The sequence below is a fragment of the Austrofundulus limnaeus genome, unplaced genomic scaffold (assembly GCF_001266775.1).
Source record: "Austrofundulus limnaeus strain Quisiro unplaced genomic scaffold, Austrofundulus_limnaeus-1.0 Scaffold248, whole genome shotgun sequence".
In the NCBI taxonomy this organism is placed as follows: Eukaryota; Metazoa; Chordata; class Actinopteri; order Cyprinodontiformes; family Rivulidae; genus Austrofundulus; species Austrofundulus limnaeus.
In genome coordinates, this window is record NW_013952650.1 from 680584 (window position 1) to 689604 (window position 9021).

Sequence of the window (9021 nt, forward strand, 5' to 3'; positions counted from 1 at the left end):
ATAAACATCATTTCAAAAAACTTAAGATCCAGATCATGAAGACCACAACCAGGATCAGAGACCAGGGACAGTATAAGCTCAACTTTGTGTCAAGAAAAATAATAAAAAACTGCTTCTGTTTTAAGAAAATTTCCTGAATTCAGTAAAATATCGACTCATTTTGGAACTACACCTTCTGTAGTCCACCTGATTCAAAATGGCCGCCACGGCTGATCCACTTTAGCCAACACAAAAATGGCTACAACCCGTTCAGTTGTACAGATACGGGTCTATAACTTGGTAGTAGCTGAGAGTCAATAATCCTCAAAGAACATTGTTTTAAGTCTACAGCTCWGACATGACGAGCAGCAGGAGATAAGCATTCCTTTAAGGAATGCAGAAACGTTGCTTCACTTGCATTTGAAGACACAAACAGAGGTTCTGATCCGGCTGCGTCCAGCCGAGCCACATATTTATTTTCCAGATTATTCTCCGCAGCTAAATGTTGGATTTGCAACTCAATCTTCAAAGCCGTCACATCTGGAAAAACAAACATTTTGCTGGTTCTCCGGCGGTTTGAAGGGTTCTCCTCCCACTTGTTCTGGTTTCTTTTTGTTTCTGTGGGTTCAGGCGCTGCTGAGCTGGCAGGCCTGGAAACCACCTTCAGCCGGACCRGTACCGCTCACAAAGACCCGACCAGTTTAAAATTCACTTTTTTTGGATGTTTGAACAATAACTCATGAGCTGGAAGGTCACAGGCCGATAATGAAATGTTCAAAACTATAAATACAGACGTGTAAAAAAAGGTTTTAATTAAGTTATTACAGCTGGAGGAGCAGAGAATCAAGCATGGTGACAGAAACAAAAACAGCTAAAGAGGAAAAGACTTGCAATGACTTTTTTATAATTAAGATGAGCAGGACACTTAAAATCACAAAGGTGCAGCCAAAAGCTAAACTTAGCACAACTTTAGCTAAATGCTAAATGTAGCAATAAATATTTAACCTACGATTTAGCTAGATTTAGTAACAGTAGGGCTACTAAAGGCTAAAACTAGCAGAATAGTAGTTAAAAGTAACATGATGCAAGCTAAAGGCTAAAACTAGCAGAATGGTAGCCAAAAGTAGCAAGAAAGTCTAAAAGTAACATAATGCTAGCCAAAGGATAAAGTAGCAGAGTGGTTGCTAAAAATAACATAAGCCTAAATAAATGCAAAAACAAGCAAAATGATAGCTAAAAGCTAAAAGTAGCATGAGGCTAACTTAAGGCTAAAACTAGCAGAATGGTAGCTAAAAGTAGCATGATGCCAGCAAAATACTAAAAGTAGCATAATGACAGCTAAAGGCTAAAGTGCAGAGTGCTTGTTAAATGTAAGATGAGACTCGATAAAGGCAAAGATGAAAAGAATGGTAGCTAAAAGTAGAATGAGGCTAACTTAAAGCTAAAATTAACAGATTCATAGCTAAACGTAGAAGGATGATAGCAAAAGGCTCAAAGTATAAGAGTGGTAGCTAAAAGTAGCATGATGCCAGCAAAGGGATAAAAGTAAAAAATGACAGCTAAAGGCAAAAGAAGCAGAGTGGCTGCTAAAAGTAACATGAGGCTAAAGGCTAAAACAAGCAAAATGTTAGCTAAAAGTAGAAAGATGATAGCTAAAGTCTAGAAGTATAAGAGGGGTTGCTAAAAGTTGCATGAGGCTARTTAAAGGCTAAAACAAGCCAAAAAGCTAAAAGTAGTATGAGGATAAGAGAAGGTTGAAACTAAAAGAACGGCAGCTAAAATTACCATGAGAATAACTTAAAGCTAAAAGTAGCATGATGCCAGCTAAAGGCAAAAACTAGCATAATGGTAGCTAAAATTAGAAGGACGAAAGCTAAAGGCTACAAGTAAAAGAGTGGTAGCTAAAAGTAGCATGACGATAAGCGAAGGTTGAAACTAGCAGAATAGCAGCTAAAAGTATCATAAGGCTAACTAAAAGTAGCAGGATGCTAGGTAAAGTTCAAAATTAGCAGAATGGTTGCTAAAGGTAGCATATAATAATATTTAGGCCAGTTAGCTTAAGCAACTTTTATGTTTAAGTAATTGAAGTCATTATATTTTTATGTAAAATCTTATTTTTTGTCCAACATTTTGGAAAATATAAAGGTTACAGAAACTAAAAGACCAAGAGAAGCCAAATGTTTTGGTACAAATGCTTTAGAAAAGTAGTTTTATTGCAAAAATAAAAAAGCAGGAAGTATAAATGCTGACTCATCACTGGCAGCCGTTTTAGAAGCTCTCAATCCTGATTGATGGTTGAATTTGACTAAATTATATCTGATTAAAACTACAGTGTAAAAAACAGCTCGTTATCAGAATGAAAGTCTGATAATCAGAGAGTCACCTCGCTGTGACGCCTCCGTAACGCCAAGCTAATCCCGTCTGAGACGATACATCTGAAAACAAGAGGCTCTGAACGTAAAAGACGTGTGAAGAAAACGGAGGCGTGAAGTCTGAGGTCGCAGACGTGTCACAAACATACCAACACATGTATGTTGGTGAATGAGAGCGCACGCTTGTTGTGGTGAGAACAGCTGACATCAGCAGCAGTCGTGAGGCTGGGAGACGGCACCAAACATGCCGACATGTTTGTCTGTGGCAGGCGTGAATCACACGGCGCACACACCAACGTGCACGGACAGGCTGCTCCACATACGCTCTCTAAAACAACACGTGCACTCTGTGACCACCCTCACTCTGATCACAGCAGCGTCAGTGTCTCAGACATGAGCTGAGGTCAGAAACACAACAAACGACACGTCGGATCAGAAGTTTGATTCAAACATTCACAGAATGAAAAACATGAAGACAAACAGTTTTAATATAAACTGATTCATTTTATTATCTTATTGATTTATTCATGGATGGATGGATGGATGATGGATGGATGGATAGTTGGATGGATGGATGATGGATGGATGGTTGGATGGATGGATAGTTGGATGGATGGATGATGGATGGATAGTTGGATGGATGGATGATGGATGGATAGTTGGATGGATAGATGATGGATGGATGGATGGATGGTTGGATGGATGGATAGTTGGATGGATGGATGATGGATGGAAGGATGGATGGATAGTTGGATGGATGGATGATGGATGGAAGGATGGATGGATAGTTGGATGGATGGATGATGGATGGATGGATGATGGATGGATGGATGGATGGATGATGGATGGATGATGATGGATGGATGATGGATGGATAGTTGGATGGATGGATGATTGATGGATAGTTGGATGGATGGATGATGGATGAATGGATGGATGGATGGATGGATGATTGATGGATGGATGATGGATGGATATTTGGATGGATGGATGGATGGATGGTTGGATGGATGGATAGTTGGATGGATGGATGATGGATGGATGGATGGATAGTTGGATGGATGGATGATGGCTGGATGAATTGATGGATGGATGAATTGATGGATGACGGATGGATGATTGATGGATGGATGGATGGATGGATGGATGATTGATGGATGGATGGATGGATGGATGGATGGATGATGGATGGATAACTGATGACTGATGGATGGATGATGGATGGATGACTGACGACTGATGGATGGATGATGGATGGATGACTGATGGCTAATGGATGGATGGATGACTGATGGATGGATGATGGATGAATTGATGGACGATGGCTGGATGGATGGATGGATGATTGATGGCTGATGGATGGATGGATGGATGGAAGGATGGATGACTGATGGTTGATGGATGGATGGATGGATGTTCATATATTATGAACACTGATGTGGCTACTACTGGTTGTTGTTTACATTTTTATCTTCATCTTACTTTGTTTTTTTTTTTTACCTCTTATTTGACCTTTTTTAATGTTCTGATTATTTGCACTACGGGAGCTGCAAAAATACTTTTGTTCATTGTCTGTGGACAGCAGTGTTCTTTTCAGTGCAACAAAGACAATAAAGATTTATCTATCTACATTAGGATGTTCAGGTTTTGTATATCTCAATGAAGCCCATCAGAAACTCTCCCAGCAGCCATATTCATCAGAACTTAAACTGATCTCATCTCAGCCACTTCAGAGTAATTATGTGCAGTTTGAGCTCCCACCTGTTTTATTAACAGAACCTTGATAAATGCAGACAGAGAGCAGATCCGCCCACAGGCAGCTGACTGTAGGCAGGTTTGGCAGCACCTGGAGGCCTCAGTCTGTGTGTACACTCAGCTCTGTGTGGGCGATTACAGCAGCGCTGGCATCTTTTCTACTCTTGTTAGTTGGTTTGCACCTGTCAGTTTAACAAATCATCACTGTGTTCTTCATCAACTCGTAGACTACAAGTCCTTACCTTGAGAGAGGTCCGAGTCCAAAGGCTGGAGGCCATGTTGGCTGGCTGAGCCTGATGGATGGAGCTCCACGTTCTCTGAAAGGCTCTGAAAAGACACATGGAACATGTTATAACATATTACATCACACACATGTAACATGCTAACAGGACACATGGTAACAGGACACACAGTAACATGCTAACAGACACATGGTAACAGGACACACAGTAACAAGCTAACAAGACACAAGCTAACAGGACACACAGTAACATGCTAACAGGACACACAGTAACATGCTAACAGGACACACAGTAACATGCTAACAGGACACACAGTAGCATGCTAACAGGACACAAGCTAACAGGACACACAGTAACATGCTAACAGACACATGCTAACAGGACACACAGTAACATGCTAACAGGACACATGGTAACAGGACACAAGCTAACAGGACACACAGTAACATGCTAACAGACACATGCTAACAGGACACATGGTAACAAGCTAACACGACACATGGTAACATGCTAACAGCTCAAAAGCTAACAGCTCACAAAGCAGAATACTAACAGTTCACACAGTTTCCATCACTTATCAAAAATAAATTAAATAACCAGTGGTGGGCACAGCTAACCAAAATGTTAACTGACTGGCAGTTAGCTAAGCTAACTAAAAAAAATTGCTTTGCAAATGCTAAACCATTAAACAGGTAAGAAGATTAAGGGACGCTAATGCTAACTATCAACCGCTAACTCAAGATCTGTTATTTAAATCAGACATATGCGATATCCTCAAAAATGTCAAAATCCTGACAAAAACCTTGGCTAATGTAGTGGAAGCTAATTAGACTGCTGACAGTTTCGGGAAAACGTTGAATGAAAAGTTAGCTTTGCTAATAGCAGATTAGCAGAACTGTGCCCAACAAATTAAATAACTATGCATTGTGACTTTTGCAATTAYTGGTAAATGTACTAACATTTTTACAAATGTATTTCTTAGTGAGAAGGTCAAAGGGATAATGAGGTACGGTGTAGATTAAAATAAAGAACATAAATCATGTTGCAATATGTGGCTGTGGCAGCCATCTTGAAATAAAGTCATAAAAGGTGTTAGTATATTTGCACGTCTTAATTTTATTCATGCAAATTCTCACATTTAGCTCTTTTATGAGACTAACAGGATTTATTCTAACAGGTTTCAGCTGAGCAGCCATCAAACAGTGTTCTTCAGCGTGGAAACAGGGGCAGAGGATGAGGTCGGGTGACCGGGCCTCGCGCGAGCGTCCGCCTGCATGAACCGGGCCGGACCGTGATTCAGCCAGACACGCCTGGCTCACCTGCTGTGTCTCTGCTCTCTCTCCCCCTGCATGACGGGATGTTTTGTCATAGTGCAGTCTGGATCGTCATTCTGTTCTGCCCGGAGGCGCTGGGAGTCTCGCTGCAGTCCAGATTGAAGTGACTCACGGCCCAGCAGGCGGCCTCCTTCCTGGCCGGCCTGTCAGCTGCAGCGTCATCCCTCACAGATCAGCGGCGTTCAGGGAGTTAGCGCCGTGGTCTCTCTGCACTCACTTTAAAAATGTTCTCACTGTAAAGTCCTGAAGACCAGTTCAACCAGAACAGAATATTTTACCTTGCAGTTTTAGCTTTTAGAATAGAATAGAATAGAAACAGCCTTTATTGTACCGCGCGGGGAAATTCAGGTGTAGTAGCAGCAGATACATCCATCAATCCACAGAAACAGTATATTGCCATGTGACATTATCAACTGTAGCAACAATAATATAATTAAAGATAGAAACAATAAAAATGTAAATAGATCAAAAGAAAAATAAGAATAATAATTACTGTACCGGACTATCGTGATGAAATTAGATAAAAATGAAAATAAAAAAGATACTGTGCGGAAAAATATGAAATTACAGGAAAAAACAGTCAATCTGAGGGGGTGTGCAAAATGTGTCCAACTCAATCATTAAGTYAGTGTTCCAGTACAGGAAAAACGATGTACAATTACCACTGGTTATTATTTATGTAATGATTGCGAGGTAGACTTGTTTGATGTGCAAACACAAACATGGATGCTTATTGAGATTGTTGGGAGCAGTGATGGTTATAGAGTCTAACAGCTGATGGGAGGAAGGATCTGCGGTAACGCTCCGTTGTGCATTTAGGATGCAGCGGTCTGTCACTGAAGAAGCTCTGCAGTTCAGCCACAGTTCCATGCATTGGGTGGAAGACGTTCTCTGTCACTGATGTTATTTTTGCCAGAGTCCCACCACCTGCACTGGGTCGAGGGGGCATCCCGGCACAGAGCTGGCCTTCGTGGTTTTAGTTAGCTATTTCACAATTTAGCTAGTTTTCTGCTTCTATTAGCGTCAAGCTAGCCATTTGATACAAACAGATCATGCATTGCGGCGGGGGATATGCATTTCTTCAAATCAATGTTAGTTTTATATGTTTGGTTATATTTTACCTCATATTGCAGTTTAATATGTAAATGATAAATGGACTGTACTTGTATAGTGGCTTTCTATCCAATCAGGATACCGAAAGCTCTTCTCACTACAATCTGTGCCCTCATTTACCCATTCACACAGCACCCTATTAGGTCTCTACAAAGCTAACATTTACAATCACCTATGGAGACTAATCAGTRCCAATCACATTCACACACTGATGGGACACATATCAGAGGCATTGTGGGTGAAGTATCTTGCTTTAGAATGAAATGGAACGGGGATCGAACCGGTAATAGGGGTGTAAGAAAATATCGATACACTGAAATATCGCGATATTTCATTTCCCGATACTGTATCGATATTCTAAAGTCCTGTATCGATTTTTTTTTATTAAGGTTTAAAATGTCAACTTTCCTGCCAGCCATTCATTTTTATGTTGTAGTTCAGCCTCTGACCACTAGTTGGCAGCAGTGAGCCAGCCATTTAGAGAGCATTAGCATTGTGAGTAAACATTAGCTTCATGCTCCGATAGCTGAATCTGAGCAGAAAAGACCGACACCCTCTGCCTTCTAAGCTGAGGTAAGGTTACAAACAGTTATTTATCAGAATGTCTGTATTTTAAGCCAAATTAAGTGTTTTGTGCGCTCTTTTTTCCAACGTTATGGAAGGCAGGCAGGCAGGCATGCATATAGCGCATGTCTAATAGATGAAAACGTGGATGAAATAAGAAATATGAAACAAATAAAATAAAACACATACAAAGCAGAACACAGCTAAATGTATCCAAAGTAGGTCTGTAGTATTAGAATTTCTGAGGCAATTTTTTTTGGTAAGAGGTTTTTATTTAATAGAATTTTTGGGCAAAAAAAAAAATCGCAATATATCGCCTTGCTTACAGTATCGCAATATATCGGGATATATCGTATCGTGACCCCTCTGTTATGATATGTATTGTATCGACAATTTCTTGCCAATACACAGCCCTAAATGGTAACCTTCTGGGTCCAGGACGACTCCCCTAACCACTCTGCCACAGCCGCCCCATGATGTGATTTAATAAAAAATTGTTTGCAGAGTTTGTGGCAGGATGCCAACCACCACCTAAGTTTTTTTAGCCAAGGAAATCGACAAGCACCTAAAAATAAGTTACAGTTTAGTGAAAGCAGCGTTTGGACGATGGTGACCTTAAAAAGAATTAAAAATGTGTACAAGATGGCGTGGTGCGTTTTTAAATCAATCAAACCTGAGTGTCCCCCCTCCCGGTTTAACTGCTGGGAGATTAATGATGCAACTGTAAAATTAAATAAATTGAACTTGACATTGATGCAGAAACAAAGTCAGTGTGTCAGAACGCCCATCAGCGTGCAGACAATGAAGAGCCAGGTGGTGATTCACCCATCTCAGGTTATTCACATAATAATGATGGATTGTGAGCGGCGCTGGCTCGGCTGCCGCTGCCTCCCTCTGCCTCCCATCTTCCTCAGAGGACAGAGTGATGATGAGTTATTTTTCTGCAGCTTGGCACAGCGTGACACATTCAGCTCCCCAGATGGCCCTCACCGTGATTCACTTAGTCGTCTTGTCTGTTGCTTGGTAGCGTCTGCAGGCCGGTGGAACATCACACACACTTCAGAGCTCAGCCTCATGTGGCGAACACCAGCAGCCACAAACAAAAGACGAGTTTTTTTTTAACTCCAAAGAGCTTTTATGAATTGGTTCTTAGGTTTGTTTCTGCACAGGTCGTAGAGAGGATCACTACAAAAGATCCACTGAACATGATCACCCATCATCAGATAGCAACCTGTCCGTTCAGTAAGTAGACCATTAATTAGTTTAAAAATATTTTCTTTTCATCTTCTAGCATAATACACTGTTAAGATAATTAATGGACAGATGACTTAAGTCTGTTAGCCAAGGGCCCCATTCCTTCATTTAGCAAAAGGCCATGTCCCTTCATCCGTTCACCAAACGTCCGCTCACTTTGTCATTTACTTTAAACTTGGCTCGTTCTGACATCTAAATAAAATGTTTTGAGAAAACTTGTTTGTGTTTGTCATTTTTCACATCTAAACTAAATTATTTTCCGAATCTTGAGTCATTGGGCCTCATGCAAGAACATGTTCGTATTCTTATCCTAAATTTCTTACTTTTGTTCGTACAAAGGGTTCGTACGAACATGTCACGTCAGATTCAACAAACTCTTCTATCTTCAGGAAAAGTGTGTAAATGAGC

The 9021-nt window shown here is 40.7% G+C and overlaps 1 long non-coding RNA gene across 1 annotated transcript in view; it reads right to left on the reverse strand.

Moving 5' to 3' along the window:
* LOC106525928 (uncharacterized) overlaps positions 1 to 9021 on the reverse strand; it is a 101608-nt gene that overhangs the window by 78881 nt on the left and 13706 nt on the right. Inside the window, exon 2 of the long non-coding RNA XR_001311191.1 lies at positions 4349 to 4433. This is a non-coding gene — a long non-coding RNA (uncharacterized LOC106525928). The remainder of the gene's footprint in view (positions 1 to 4348; positions 4434 to 9021) is intronic.